Source organism: Mus caroli, unplaced genomic scaffold (genome assembly GCF_978045245.1).
Source record: "Mus caroli unplaced genomic scaffold, Mus_caroli_1 scaffold_13, whole genome shotgun sequence".
NCBI classification, from domain to species: Eukaryota; Metazoa; Chordata; class Mammalia; order Rodentia; family Muridae; genus Mus; species Mus caroli.
In genome coordinates, this window is record NW_028227268.1 from 3187035 (window position 1) to 3202477 (window position 15443).

A 15443-nucleotide genomic window follows, 5' to 3' on the forward strand; every position below is an offset into this window, starting at 1 on the left:
AGGAGGCCATCGTACTCCTACAGGAACAGTCTGCCCTGGGAAATGGGCTTGTGTAAATTTGGTTCCTTCCTTACAAATGAGTGTAAAGGAAGAAGGAGGCATGAGGAGTCCAACTTGGAGTCCTGTGGGGGGCACTAATGTGCCCAGTGATGTGGGACAAAATACACTCAGCACTCTAACATGGACCCTATGTGAGCCTTGGCATCGGGGTATTGGTCATGTGGCTCAGGCTGACCTTGGTTTCCCTCAGCTGGAGGAGCGAACCATGGGTTACACAGAAGCACAGATTACCTGGGGTGGCCTGAGGTAGCCGGCATGCAGATTCTCCAACCAGGCAGGACATTCCAAGGGCCTCGAGGTGTTCTCCTAGGAAACAGTCCACTGACCTAATACCACACATGACCTTGGGGACCCTCAAAGTGCAAAGAGAAGCATGCGGACTGGCAGACTGAGGCTGCCTCTGCCTGCAGGGCTAGCTAGCTCTGACCTCATTATCCTGGGTCTGTGTCTCCTGAGTACAGGTGGAGGAAGCTGAGCTGGATCCAGCCATGTAGACTGTGGGGTCAGCATCTTTCTGGGGTCAGAGGATCTTAGAGTACTGCTGGTTTGTGGCTTTGCTTGGCTTTGCCCTCCCTTGTCCCCAGGCACCTGTTGGAGAAGTGGCAGGAGGCCCATGCTCAGTGCGTGGGCCCTTAGGGAGCAGTGTGGGTTGCGGGCTCCTGACAAGTCCCATCTGCCACCCAGGAGCTTGGCAGGAGCTGGCCTTTGTTCCTCCCTATTTTTATGACAAGCTCAAAGCTGACCTTTCTGGCACCCAGGCACCTTGGTTGAACTGCAGAACATCTGTTTGGGGGACCTTGCATTTTCAGGCCTTGGGAGGGGACACTAACCCTAGGCCTCTCTTGGTACTTCTCAAGCACAGTGTTCTGAAACCACACCCCTCGAGGCAGGCAGCCCTCTCCTCCCTTTGTTTAGAGGAAATGCTCTCTCTTAGCTAGGAAGACAATCTTGCGGATAGTTTCTCTTGAAAGCCGGACCAAGCCTCGCTGAGGTGTGAGGCGGATACCTGCTCCTCCCGGCTTTCACTTCCTAAACACCTTGTTTGTGTGCTCATCTGATCCTCTTGGATGTTTGAAGGAATTGGCTCCACCCAATTTACAGCTGGGAAAACTGAGGCCTAGCTTATTCATCCAGGCCACCTGCTCAGTAGCATTTCCTCCAAGCTCAACATTCCATGGGGAGGAGACAATCAGGGCCCTGCAAATCCCACACTCAGCTCACCTGGCCTCTGGGTCATCTTGCAGCACGGCCACATCTGGAGAGCAGAGGTTTTTGGACCACACAGACGTCAGCCAGGCCCTTCTTTCTCTGGCTTCCCCAGGACAACATCACCTCTAAGTTTTCTAGCTGCTGTTATTGACGGCGTAGAGTTGGCCATGGACGTTAATGTGTGATAGATCACTTTCATTGCTCTACCTCATGATTAATCTCCCATAATAGTCCTCCAATGCCAGGGCAAAAAAAGAGGAGAGAGAAGAGGAAAAAAAAAACCCTACATTATCCACTTTGTGCTCAGAGTATAAATGAATTAGATTTAATTTCTGTTTAATTGTTTCCATAGTTCAACCTCTGCAGACTTCACAGGATAATTTATTTTGTAGTCCTGGGGACAGGATGGCGGTGGGGGAAGGCTATAGCCAGTGGCCAGCATTGGATGCTGTTTAATTACACCTGATAGTCTTATCTCCATGTAATTACGGAGTCTGGGGCTCTGGGCAGCCTTGCCTGCTCTCAGAGGATCGATGCTGGGTCAGACCTGGGGCCAGCTGCTTTCAGGAAGCTGTGTGAGCTGCCAGGAGCCACGTGGAGTCCAGTGCTCCTGAAGCCCTTGTAGGAAGGAGGACGGAAGGGACACGTCTTCAGAAGTGGAAATCTCTGGTGGCATTCCAGCCCCCCCTTGCTCTCTAAGGTTGAGGGTGAGGCCTTGGTGGCTGGGTGGGTTTCTGCACTGAGAGGTTGGCACCTTCAGAGCTGTGTATATACAACTTCTCTTACTGAAGGACAGGGTAGGGTGCTTGGCTAGTGGGATCAGGCCCCAGCACCTCTCTGTCCTTGAATCCTGTCTGCCTGTCCTTCCCACTTCCTCCTCTGCCTCTTTGGTGTGTGTATGCATGTATGTATGTAAGTGTATGTATATGTGTGTGTGTGTATGTCCGGTGTGTGTATGTGTATATGTGTGGTGTGTGAGTATGTGTGATTTATGTGTATGTGTATGTATGTGTGTGGAGTATGTGTGATGTGTGAGGAGCTCAGAGGTCACTCCTCAGAAGCCACCCACTTGTTTTTTGAGACAGGATCTCTCCCTGAGGCCTGGCTCACTGACTAGTCTAGACTGGCTGATCAGGGTGTTCCAGGCAATGTAGGCATGTACCACCACACTGGCTCTTTATGGGGTAACTGGGGACTGAACCTGGGCCCTCATAATTGTGAGGCAAGGTACTTCTAAGATACTTATGAAACTTACCATCTTGTGCGATCAATGCTGTTAAGGTTTCGTCTTGGTAGCCATCAGCCCTGTGCAGCTGCAGTGCCCTCTTGCCCTGGTCCAGGACCTCTTCCTCCCTCGCTCTCTCATGGTCCTGACAGTCACGCTGTCTCTGTAATGTGACTTACCACAGCGACTGTGGCTTCAGACCCTCACATGCGTCTGAGCTTCTCTGAGCAGCTTTCCTGTCCCCCATGCTGTGCCAGGTTAAGGACCTGGTTTGTCTCAGGGCCGAATAGTGTTCTGTGGCACCCTGAAAGATGTTCTTCTCACACGCTATCTTTTCAGTGTGTCTCCGAGTGCACTACCTAGGAAACCCGAGGTATGAACTCCCGAGGAACTTGTAGCTTCTCACTCAAGTTTCTGGGCTTTGATATTGGGAGTACCATGAGAGGGGGGCTGCCTGCTGTCCCTGCAAGTGACCTCTGACCTCTGGCAGTACTCTCGATCTTTCCGGTGTCTTAAAACAAGCTGTTCTGGAAAGCAGTGCTTTGCTCCAGCCAGACTATGTGATCTTCCCAGAGAGCAGAGTGCAGCCTCCATGTCCGGGGCAGAGCTTCCCAGGTGTGTGTGTAGTGTGTGTATGTGTGTGTGTGTGTGTCTGTTTGTCTGTCTGAGGAGGGGGCAGGGGGTGGCTGTCTGAGTACTTCCTGCAAAGGATGTGGGAGGACCGAGGAGCAGGCCTGGTTCTTGGACTTGTCACGAGCTCAGTCTGCAGGCATCTTCCTGGCTCTTCCTATCCCTTCTTGCTTTTTATTTAAGCCCTGAGGTAACAGGAGTATTCAAGGCAATGGGGACACTCCATTTTTCTTCATTTGTGGTGTTGAACGTCTGTCATCCCCAGAGAATGCTGTGTGATAGGGCAGCAGCTGGCCCTCCTCTCTGCCTGGTGCTCTCTCCGTTTCTCTTCCTTATCTGCCGTCCCGGGGAAATGTTCCTGGCTCTGGGCACACAGGACTTCCAGCTCCAGGCTGGTTGGATGAAGGAGACCTTGACTTGGGTCCTGGAGGTGAGAGTCCTCATTAAAGCAGCTTTCTGGAAGGGTGGCGATAAAGGGAACCTCACCAGTGACAGACTCAGCCATGCCACCCTGCAGGGACTAAAGCCCTCAGTGTGCCAGGGAGTATGCTGGGCTCTGTGCAGAGAGAAAGGATGGCGTCTGCCTCTGCAGTCACCATGAACTCCCTACCCTATCTGTCACACTCAGATAGCAGTCCTTGGGTGTTTCAGGAGGACCCTAAGAACAGCAGCCTCTTCTTTGAGGGTAGCTGGGACTCTGGCCATATGACAGTGACTGAGTTAAAAATGAAGAATAAATTATTGGGTGTGTGTGTGTGTGTGTAGAGAATGTTCTAGAATGGGAAAACGCAGAGCAGAGACACCGAGGAGGTAAGATAGATAAGGTCAGTGATGACAGTGGACACTGGTCACATGTGCTCTGTGTTCAGGCAGGGCTTGGCGACTCTGGTGATAACCCCTGTGAGGGTCCAGGGTCAGGGGACGATGACTGACATGGGGTGGGAGGGACCTCACATGGGGCAGGTTTCATGGGTGTCTCAGAAGATGCATGTGGCTCTCTGAGCCCTGGACCATGCACCCTGGACCATGGGTTGCAGGCCATACACCTCACATTCCAAAGAATCCCAGTATGCAGGGGACTGGGGGAAGGATGGTGGCTCATAGTGGGATTTTGTGAGGCAAAGATTCCTTCTGATACAGACAAAAAGCACTGCCCTTTGTCCAAAGCAGCTGCCCTTTTTAAAAAATGTTTTTATTTATGTGGGTATTTTGCCAGTATGTACATACATACGTATGTATGTATATTTGTATGTATGTATGTATGTATGTGTACCACATGTGTGCCTGGTGCTACCAGAGGACAGAAGAGGACATTGACCCTCTGAAATGGAGTTAGGATGGTTGTAAGCTGCCGTGTGGGTGCTAGGAATTGAAACCCCTCACTCCTTTCTCCTTCCTTCCTTCTCAGGAGGTCACCGCCCGACTGGAGACTCCTGCACTCCCTCTGCCAGCTGGGCAAGTGTTCTCCTTGACTTTGGCACCCCATCTTGGGAGATGACAATCCTGGCAGGAGCCTCAGCCTGTTAGCACAATACTGAGTGTTGTCTTGGAGTGTGGAGGCCAGAGGGGGTGAGCCGTGGATTGCATACCATTTGGGGAACAGGGGCTGAGTGCCCACTCCCGGGGTGAATTTGGCTACTGAATGGGATTTCAACTCCCTCTGCTTCCTTTCCTGGGCAGCTGTAAGAGCCCAGGAGTCCATACTGGCCTGGGGGAGGCAGATGGGCACCCCACCTGGGGCTTCTAGGCTCACATCTCAATCTTTGGCTGCCCTCCCTACCCCTCCCCTATACCTGACCAGCAAGGGTAGCACTCAGTACGGTGCCAGGTGCCAGAGAAACGTCCTCTGTCCACATCGCTCCCATTAATCACCAGCTAGCGGGGGGCACAGGGCCCTGTTTAAGATGCACCGGTGGTTCTGAGGTGAGCGCAGGCATCCCCAAGCTGGGCTGTTAATCTGTTCCCTCTGAGACAGACTACCTCAGGCCTGTTAATCACTTGCTGTAATTACAGCCCCAACTTACTCAGGGAATGTTAATGGATGCCTCAGACGGAGGGGTTGCGCATGCATGGGGCCCCTCTTGCTACAGTCCGCAAATGGCAAGGTTGTGGGATATGGGCTCTGAAAACGAGCAGGCCACTTGAGGATGTTGTGTCCGTACAGAGGATGGAGGGAAAGGCTAGTGAAGTTTTGGATATTCCTGGCTCTCCAAGCAGCATGGAAATCCATCATTGTGTGAGAAGGAAGGCATTGCCATGTTGGGAGCCTGAGGAGGCCTTTGGCTTTTCTGAGCTGTGTTCTCAGGCCTCCAGGGGACTTGGGAAGGACTGCAGGTATCTCCTCTCTTTGTCCCAGTGAGTGCCACTGAGCAGTTAGTTTATGTGAACTTTACATAAGCTAAAGCCAAAAGAGGAGGAAACCTCAATCCAGAAAATTCCTCCATGAGATTGAGTTGCGGACAAGCAAACGTAGAGCGTTTTCTTGGTTAGTGATTGATGTGGGAGAATCCAATCCACTGTGGGTGGGGCCACTTCTGGGCCAGAGGTCTTAGGTACTATAAGAAAGCAAGCTAAGCAAACCATGGGGAGCAAGCCAGTGAGCAGGAGTCCCCCTAGCCTCTGCGTCAGCTCCTGCCTCTAGGTTCCTGTCTTGATTGAATTCTTACCCTGGCTTCCTTTGGTGACAGACTCTGATGTAGACGTGTAAGCCAGGTCATCACAACAGTGATAACCCTAAGATAGCCACCTAATCTAAAATGCAGTTCCTGAGTTCTGTCTTCTGTGTGCTACTGCTAACAGACCCCTGGGCTGTTCCCTTCCCTGTCATCCTGACTCTGCAGGATGCTTTTCCAGACCCAACTTGAGAGCCAGGGTATGGGAGGTAACCCAGACTCCAGTGTGGGAGCCCAGGGCTTGACTGTTCATTTCAACCTGAGAGCTGCCAGTGCCTGCCTTGCCTTACACTGTTGACCCAGAACGAGGGTGAGAAGATTGGTGTGGGCGATTTCAAAGCTCCTCAAGTTTTTCCACTCCATGGCAAAGGTGGAAGGCACTAATGTGGACCCAGCAATTCTCATTCCAGGCTGTTATAGAAGGTTACGTTTGTGTCCTAGCCACAGATCGTGCTGTGGAAATGTGGGACTCTGGCCCCACAGCAGACAGGTTGAGTTTAAAGGGGCAGCCTGTGTTTCTCCCTGGTAACTTGGGGCTGTTGAGGACAGGTTAGTGCTTCTGAGGAGACGTGAAGAAATGTTCATAGTATCAACGAGAGACTAAAGGAATGATTCCATCCAGCCAGCTTGGTGAGTGAATGAGCTTACAGATCCATGGGGAAGGGTTTCTCACAAGGACATGGGTAACCCCAGAACAGCCATGTCACCACAAATACCTCCACAGCATAGGTGTCACCCACTAAGCTGCTATACAAGAGCCCCCCTCCTTTAGTTAACCTTTCACCTTCTATATACCTTTGTATCTCTAGGACCACACACAGTTGGGACAGGAGTATATACAGCTAACGGTACAGAAGAGAGGCATCAGTGGCTAGACTCTCAAGGGAGGGTCTGATGTGTCCTAGTTACATTTCTGTTGTCGTGATAGAACACCATGACCAGGGTGACTTACAAAATAAAGTGTTTGTGATGGTTTGTATATGCTTGGCCCAGGGAGTGGCACTATTAGGAGATGTGGCCTTGTGGGAATAGGTGTGTCACTGTGGGTATGGGCTTTAAGACCTTCATCCCAGCTACCTGAAAGCCAGTATTCTGCTAGCAGCCTTTAGATGAAGATGTAGAACTCTCAGCTCTTCCTGCCTGGACGCTGCCATGTTCCTGCCTTGATGATAATGGACTGAACCTTTGAACCTGTAAGCCAGCCCCAGTTAAATGTTGTCCTTTATAACAGTTGCCTTGGTCATGGTGTCTATTCATAGCAGTGAAATCCTAACTAAGACAGAGTTTAATTGTACTTATGCTTTCAGAGGGTTAACGTCCATGCTAGCTGAGATAGGAACAGCCAAGTGCTCATAATCTTGATCCCCAACCACAAGGCAGAGAGCAAGAGGGGCACACTGGGAGTCTTTTGAAACCTCCAAGACATCTCCCAGTGACACACCTCCTCTAACAAGGCCACACCTCCTCATCCTTTCCAAATAGTTCCACCAACTGGAGACCAGGTATTCAAACATGTGAGTCTATGGGAGCCATTCGCATTCAAACACCATACTGTGCCATGCCCAGAAAACATAGTTCCACAACAACATGGGGGAAATGGCTGGGAAGGGCAGCCTGCTGTACCCCAACCAGAGTCATTAAAACCCAATTCAGCTCCAAGAGAACCTGAACTGAGCCTCAGGGGCCTACAGGAGAGGCAGTGAGGAACAGGGAGGAAAAAGGAAGTGTTGAAAGGCAGAGCAACAGGGAGGGGGTGGCTAGGCTGAGATTAGTCAGCCCCCATCCCAGAAGAATGTAGGCAGAGGGAGACAGGCATCCCTGAGGTGAGGCCCAAGTGGCCCCCTGCAGGCAACTCTCCAGTGAAGCAGCTGCTGTCATTGCCACACATCCTTGTCCCTTCTCTGCCCTGGCAGAGTGAGCATTTGTCCTGTGAGGATCCTTCAGCAGCATCGGTCACTCATGTAGGGCTTCTCACTGCACCTACCTTCAAGCCCAAGGGACAAAGGTTGGGTCTCTTGCAGGCCCTCCAGGAAGGCCATCCATGCTGCCCCATGAGATTGATTAATAAAAAGCACGCAAAGCTCTAGAAAGGTCCCTGCATGCCCTAGCAGTTCCCTTGAAGGATGAGACTGGCCCAAGGTAACTGCTGTTGGGTGTGTGCCCTGGCAGGTCCTCTCAGTCCCCACAGGGGCTCAGGGGTGGCACTGTTTTCCTGCTTCCTGCCACCTTCCCCACCCCACCCTGTTCCTTTGAATGACTGCTGGGGTCACAGATGCTTCTCGTCCTGTCAGGACGTTTGCAGGCCTCTGACAAAGCTTCTGCTGTGGAAACTTGGACTCTGAGGCCCATAGTTAGTCCCTCCTGGTGTCCTTGACACTGGGCATCTATCCCAGACTGGACATCAGTTAGAGAGAGAGAGAGAGCGAGAGAGCGAGAGAGCGAGAGCGAGAGAGAGAGAGAGAGACAGAGACAGAGACAGAGACAGAGAGAGACAGAGACAGAGAGAGAGAGACAGAGACAGAGACAGAGACAGAGACAGAGACAGAGACAGAGCAAGCCTTTTGGCAGAGGGTTCTGGGGAAAACTGGCCTGAGCCTCTTTGCTCAGGGGCCTTGCTAACCCTGTGGGATTCCCAGGTTAGGAAGAGCAGTGGTCACTGCGCCAGGCCTTCCAGATGTGTTCAACGATGACTGTGGTACTTCCTCTCTGTTAGGTGAGTCTCCGGACCCTCTGACAAGATTTCACGGATGACATCCTGGGACAAGTCCTCCGGGGGCTGTAGCCTATAGCCAGCTTCTCCTGAGAGCCAGGTCCACACTCCCTGCCTTGCAGAATGGATGTGGTCAAGTGAATAGCTTATCCAGGGTAAAGTCTAGTGGTGTCATGCTGCTGCTGCCTCAAAGCTGTTACCCAAAGAACAACTTGATTTCAGCTCCCCTGTGCAGACGGTAAAGCCATGGGAGGCACGGCGGTGGGGGCGTGCCTCCTGGCTCTGGGAAGGGAAGCCTTCTGTTTGTCCCAGGTCCACATTGACCACTGAGGTAGACAGAATGGCTGGGAGGCAGCCAGCAGGACTACCCCTCCTCCTCTGTCCCTCCCCCAAGGCTGAGCTACGGAGCCCTAGTGTTCCAGTCCATCCCAGCAGCTAAAGTTATACTCGGTGGCTCCACAAGACTGGCATGCATAATGGTTTCCTTACATCTGACTCAGGACTGTGCTGCTGGGAGCCTGAATCTTCCAGTCTGAACTCCCTCAAATGGAAGGTGGAAAGGATGCTGTGAAGCTGGGCATGGCAGTGCTAATGTCCCTGGTACATCCTAATGGGGTTGCCTAGGGTCATCCATGCACAATGAAAGATGTAAGTGGGCCCAGAACAACTGTCTAACGTAGGAGATGAGGGTGTTGAATGTAAGAAGCTAGCAGGAGCAGGCAGATATCCAGGGGCTATGGGTACTCACTCATGTTCCTTCTGGTCTGTAGGGGAGGCAGTCACCTCTGTCAGTAGATAGCAGAGCCTCACCTCTGGCCAGGTTCCTCTAACTCCACCCACAGTGGTCCCAAGTGTATCAGAGTTCATGCAGGAGCTCTGCCATTTCCCGGATGGATCTTTTAGATTATCAGGCTGTGATGACATCAGCCATAGCTACCCCTAGGCAGACATCCTTGGAGATGCGATGCCATCAGTAGAGGACTAGTCTAGAGACCTTTTAGGCCTCTGAGTTAGCAGCACAGGGTCAGGTTTTTGCCCCCTACTCCCCACTTCAATGTCACTCAGAGACAGCTTCCATAGGGAGGAGACTGAATCCCAGTGCCTCCTTCTCTTCAATGATGAAGAACCCTGCCCTGCATTCCATGAGGTTGTGGTTTCTGACCCCCCACCTCTGTAACACACAGGGTGGAGCAGATGCGAAGGGGTCAGCTCAGCTTATTCCTCACTGGCCTCTGTGTGACCTTATTCCTATCTCCTTTTCTCTCCCCACTTGGGTCCAAGATCTTGGGGTGCTGAGCTGGGCTACTTGGAGACTCATTCTTGGAGGGGAGTTGAACAGTATGAGGAACCTGAGGACAGGCTCCGAGGGAGGAGGTCACGTGCTCAGCTCTGTGCCCAACAACACCCGCTTCCCAGCATCCCAAGCAGATGGCCATTTCACATCCTCCTGGGTGTTCCTCTGGCTCGTGATGTGGGGATCATGGGAGCCAAGTGACAATTCCAGAGTTTCTGCACCCTCTGTCCCTCCTCTGAAGGTGCTCCATCTGGCCAGGCAGGTAACCAGCCCTAGCCTCAGCCTGGCCGTTGCTCATACCTCGGCCTCTGCTGCCCCCTTTCTTTATGCTCCTGTGCAGCCTCCCCCAGAAAAGCCCAGGCCTTTTCTCTTTCTGCCAGCAGCTCCTGGAGGATCTGTTTCTTTTTTTCCTTTCCTAGCTTCTCTTCTCTTCCCCAGGTATCTTTGTTTCCTTGTTTAGTCTCCATGCTAAACTGGGAACTTTCAAGGTTGCAACTTACAGGTGTGATGTGCATGGGGGTGAGGACCAGGAAGTACCCTCCTCCACCACATCCCAGTATGTGTGACCTAGACAATTCCTTCTCAGCCTTCCTGCCCCAAACTGGAAATGAAGCAATGACAGACCTCTGTGGCATAGACTGAATGAGGGTAAAGCATTGAGCTTGGTACCATACAGAGACCAACCACTTAACAGATGGCAGAAATACTCAGGAGTCCGCTCTTGGCTGTAGTGGAATATTCCAGAAATGAATATTCCTAAGTTTTAAGTTTCACAGAGCTCTCATAGGGTGAATCTCCTGTTGTCCTGCTCCATCGTACCCCAGGTGTAAGTCACCCCCTTCTAATGTATTACATTGTATGTACTATTCTCTTGTTATATACTTAGTAGCCATTGTTGTTTCCTTAGTAGCCATTGTTACTTAGTAGCCATTGCTGTTTACTTAGTAGCCATTTCAGTCATCAGACTGTCACGGGATAGATGTGGCTGCCGGGTAGCACAAGAGAAGCTAGAGCACCAGCAATTTCATAATATAGGTTTATAACTGTCTGATTTCACTATTAGTTATGACTAGTAATCCCCCCTCCTTTCTGCTTTATGTGTGTGCATGTGTGCACATGTGTGTGTGTGTGCACATGAGCATCACCCCCCCCCATGTCAACACTGGATGTCTTCATCATCCTTAATCTCCTCTTACCCACGTGTTTTGAAGTCAGCCCTCTCACTGCATGTGCAGTATGCTGTCTGTGGCCGTTTTAGATAGACTGGCTGGTTGGCAAACCCCGGGGACCTGACTCTCTGCCTCCCACTGTTGGGGTTACAGATAGATACCATTACGTGTAGCTTTTTAGGTGGGGACTGAACTCAGTAAAGTGCATGACAAGCCCTTTACCTGCTCAGCCATCCACCTAGATCAAATTTCTTAGTGTGTTTAACTTTTAAATCTTAGCATAGGTCTGTATGTACAAGATCAAACGGTATGTATAGGGTTTGTTACTCTCTGGGTTCAGATACTAACATGCCTGCATGCGTGCACACATGTATGCAGGTGTACATGTGTTCAAAGGCCACAAGTCAACCTTGCTTGTCAGCCTCAGCAACACTGTTCACCTTTGAGACCGGGTCTTTCATTGGCCTCGAGTTTGCCAGTTACTTATTGGTCATAATTCTCATTGGTAGGAGAGCCTCAGGGATGTTTGTTTCTGCCTCCCTGGTGTTTCCCCTTGGGGCCTGGGTATCCAACTCAGGTTTTCATGCTTGTGAAGCAAGCCCTTTACCAACCAAGTCATCTCTCTTGTTCTGGCAAGCAGTTTTGACAAGTAGAGGAGAAGGGGTGTGGGAAAATGGGGAGGGAGAATCCTGGTGACAGTAGTGGGCAGCTGGAATGGAGCCCACTGGGGTCCCCAAGGAAAATGCAGAACACACACCCTGGACTTCTCCAGAGAGGCCTGGGGCCTTGCACCTGTTGCTCTGAGAGCCCAATGCTCAGGAATTTCTGGCCTTGTAGCCCTGGTAGGCAGAGAGACCCAGCCAGTGCTGGCAGCCATGATGGGGCTGGTGTGTACTGGGATGCTGTGGTAGAGGGTGAGGTGGCCTGGCTGGTGTCTTCTGTGGTCCCTCACTTCAAGTGTTGATGACAGCAATGATGATGAGCAGGGTTCTGGGACTTGATGACCAAGCCTCACTCTCCCCACAACCCCACTTGGGGGTTTCCCAGGAGCCTCTCTGGTACCCCTGGGTTTCTGGTAGTGGGCTCTGAGTCTTTCTTAAATACCTGCAGGGATGGTTGGCCCTCACAGGGCTATGTAGATACCTTCCTAAGAACAATTTCCTTATGAAAAATGGTCATGTTTATCCCCTGAGAGGGAAAATAAAATCTGACTTCTGATGCTTCCTCCCTACCCCATCTCATACCTGGAGGCATCTTGTATTTTTGTTGTTGTTGTTGTTGTTGTTGTTATTTGTTATTGTTACTGTTATTGTTTCTTTCTTTGTTGTTTTAAAACAGGGTCTCAGTTTTGTCCCGTCTGCCCTTGACTCAGTATGGAGTCAAACTTGGTTTCGGAATTCTGATTCCCATCTCCACTCCTCAGGTTCTGGGATTATGTAGGTCTGCCCCACCGTGCGCAGTTTATGCTGAGATCTAACTTGGTGCTCTATGCATGCTGGGCAAGCACTCTAACCACTGAGCTACCTCCTCAGCCCCTGTGTGCAGTTTTTGTGTGTAGCTGTGGCTGGTTGAAGAGTGGACTCCAGAAGATACCACACCTTAGTCCCTAGAATGCGTGCACATTGCCATGTGTGAGTGAGGGCCTCCGGGTGGAGACTTCCTGCACCACCTAGATGAGCACTGTATGGCAATCATTCCAAGTGTTCTTGAGAGGGAGGCAGGGGGACATTTGACTGACAAAAGAGAAGCTTTTGTGACCCCAGAGACAGAGGTTGAAGGGATATAGTCACAGGCTGAGAGATGCCCGAGGCCTCCAGAGACAGCAGGAAGCAGGAAGACCCCTCCTTCCAGGCTGCTGAAGGAGCATGGCTCTGTCTACTCCTTGCAGGTCTGGTGAAATTGACTCTGGCCTTGTGGCCTCCAGCTGTGGCTGGGGTGTTTCTGCTGTCTTCAGCTACTCAGCTGTGGTCATTTGTTGTAGCGATAGACACTATGTCATAAGGAAGGGTCCCTCATGGACAGAGATGACCTCTACAGACACAGAAGAGTCCTCTGGCAGCTCCCTGACAGGGGAGAAAGGGGGTCTTCTAAGAATGTGCTGCGGATGGAGGCTGGGGCGATGGCTCACTCTGTAAAGTGCTTGACAGCAGACTTAAGAGCCTGAGTTTGATCTTCAGGACCCACGTAAACAAACTAGCTAGGCCTGGTGGCGTGCACTTTCATCTCAGCACAGGGAAGACAGAACAGGAGGATCCCTGGGGCTCTCGGGCCAGCCAGCCTAGCAACAGGCTCAAAATCAGTGAGAGACCCTGTCTGCACTAACAAATAGTGGCCCTTGTGGAAGGAGGTCTGAGGGTGACCCAAACGCACATACCTACAGAGAGGGGAGGAAGGGATACACTGCAAATGACCATCATGCGCTCTCTCTCCTTAACCTCTGTCTGCATTTTGACAGACATATTGGTACTATATTGTCTTCAGTGACTAGCAGTTAGATGTGTGGGCAGCCACAACTGTGGTGGCTACAGGAGAGGTATGGGGTTTGGGGAACTTTCTCTTGTGCTCCATTCATAGGAACTCAAGGTGAGGGGCCCACATTCCTCTCCCCCAACTCTTCTATTTCCTTGACTGTGTCACAGATGGGGTGTCCCGGGGGTCAGGGCTGCTGGACCCCAAGTCTGGATGGAAGGAGGATTTTCTGTTCAGCGTGGTCCCAGAGCTCCTGCTGAGCTTCATCTATCCCTGGCCTCTGGAGGGGCTTGGCGTGCACTGCTGGAGGGAGGTGACCAGGCAGAGGACTGTCCTGCTTCTCCACTCCTTCTCGTCACTGGATGTGTACTCCATCCCGAGGGCTGCTGGATACAGCCTCTCTCCTGCACATCCAGCACAGGGGCAATGACTACAGTGTCAGGGAGCATTGGGAATGTGGCAGGTTGGGCCTGACATGTGGAACACTTAAACGGAACCCCAGATTTTAAGGGACTGAGCGCAGGATGCAGGGTATAAAGTCTCACATCAGAGTCCTCATATTGATTGCACGTTGGAAGGGAAACATCTTGAATACGTTGTGTTCGATAGAAAAGATCATAAGGATTGATGCCCCTCGTTAGTTTTTAACATTTCTAGTGAGGCCACTAGAAAATTTAAAGTCACTCCCATGTTCCCAGCTCCAGCTGCTAAGCTGATAGTTACTTATACTGACTGTGGCCCCTAGCATCAAGGGCTGCTACCTTACTCGATATCTGTAGGGACCAGTGCTCTGTTGTGAACTGAAGACCAAACCCACAGTGGGATGGTGTTTGGAGATGAGCCTTTGGGAGGATATTTGGGTTAGATAAAGCCATGATGGTAGGGCCCTTAGGAAGGGATTAGCGTCCAGAATAGAAGAGTCATCCTCTCTCCTGCTCCCCACTGAGAACATACAGCAAGAAGGTAGTCGGCTGCCAGCCAGGCCAGGGACCCTCACCACAGTCTAGCATGCCTCTCCTCCAGATCTTGGAACCCCAATTTGCAGCTCTCTGAGTAACTGGTAGTTGATGTGTATGTGCCTGAGCCTTCGCTCTGCTGGACTGAGCCGATAGGTAGACAGAACTTTAAAGGAAGCAATGCAAATGCCTTTGGGTACAAAGGTGGGGGTAGTGCATCCTTCCACCAAGACAGGCCTGGACCACACAGATGGGCATGGGGGTGGTGAGGCTGGGGGTGGGGGCAAGAGGACAGCAATGGGGACAGCTCACAAGCAAGGCCTACGTTGCTCCACCACTCAGAAGGTATGGAGCACAAGAGGGGGCATGAAGGAAGTGTTCAGGGAAGACTGCGTTGTTAGTGGGCTCACGGGTCATGCACCCACACAGCATTTTGCATCTATCTAACACAAACCGGTGAAAGTAGTAAAATCAGACCTTCTTGATGGTCTGAAGTGGCATTAAAAGCTCATACCCATGGTGCTGTGACCATTACAACTGATCTCCAGAACGTTCTCACCCCCTCCCACAACTCAAACACTGTCCCCATTAAATACAGGTGCTCTGTCCCCTCCCCCAGCTCCTGGAGTCTCCACTCAGCTTTGACTCTCCATGACTTTGGACCACTCTAGGTTCCTTGGGTAAGTATAAGTGGACTCATGCAGTATGTGGCGTTTTATGACCGAGCACAGTGACTCAGCGCGCGTCCTGAGGTTCAGAGCACTGGGGCCTTCCCTTTCACTCTGCCTCATTCCACCTCACTTCAAGCTCAGCTTGGGAACTGAACAGTGAGGGCCGACTAGGACCATGTGGAGAATCAGGCAGTGGCCCCAGGCTATGCCCACACTTTCCCTCCGCACTGCTGGGTGATGTAGGCGTGTCCTGCCCACTGAGGACAACCATTTTGACGATTGTCACATAATTCACAAACAGGCCAGGCATGGCGACACACCTGCAATCGCAGCTCTCAGGAGGATGAGAAGGTCAGGTCCTTTTCTGACTCTGACTCG

The 15443-nt window shown here is 51.5% G+C and overlaps 1 protein-coding gene across 3 annotated transcripts in view; it reads left to right on the top strand.

The window, feature by feature from the left end:
• Window positions 1-15443, top strand: part of Rbfox3 (RNA binding fox-1 homolog 3) — a 424648-nt gene that overhangs the window by 68719 nt on the left and 340486 nt on the right. The window contains exons 1-2 of one of the 3 annotated variants that reach the window (XM_085829383.1): window positions 3471-3554; window positions 4533-4693. The exons of the other annotated variants lie outside the window; for them this stretch is intronic. The gene's annotated coding sequence lies outside the window, so the exon portion shown is untranslated. Of the gene's footprint in view, window positions 1-3470; window positions 3555-4532; window positions 4694-15443 lie in introns of those variants that run through there. 3 annotated transcript variants of the gene reach the window in all.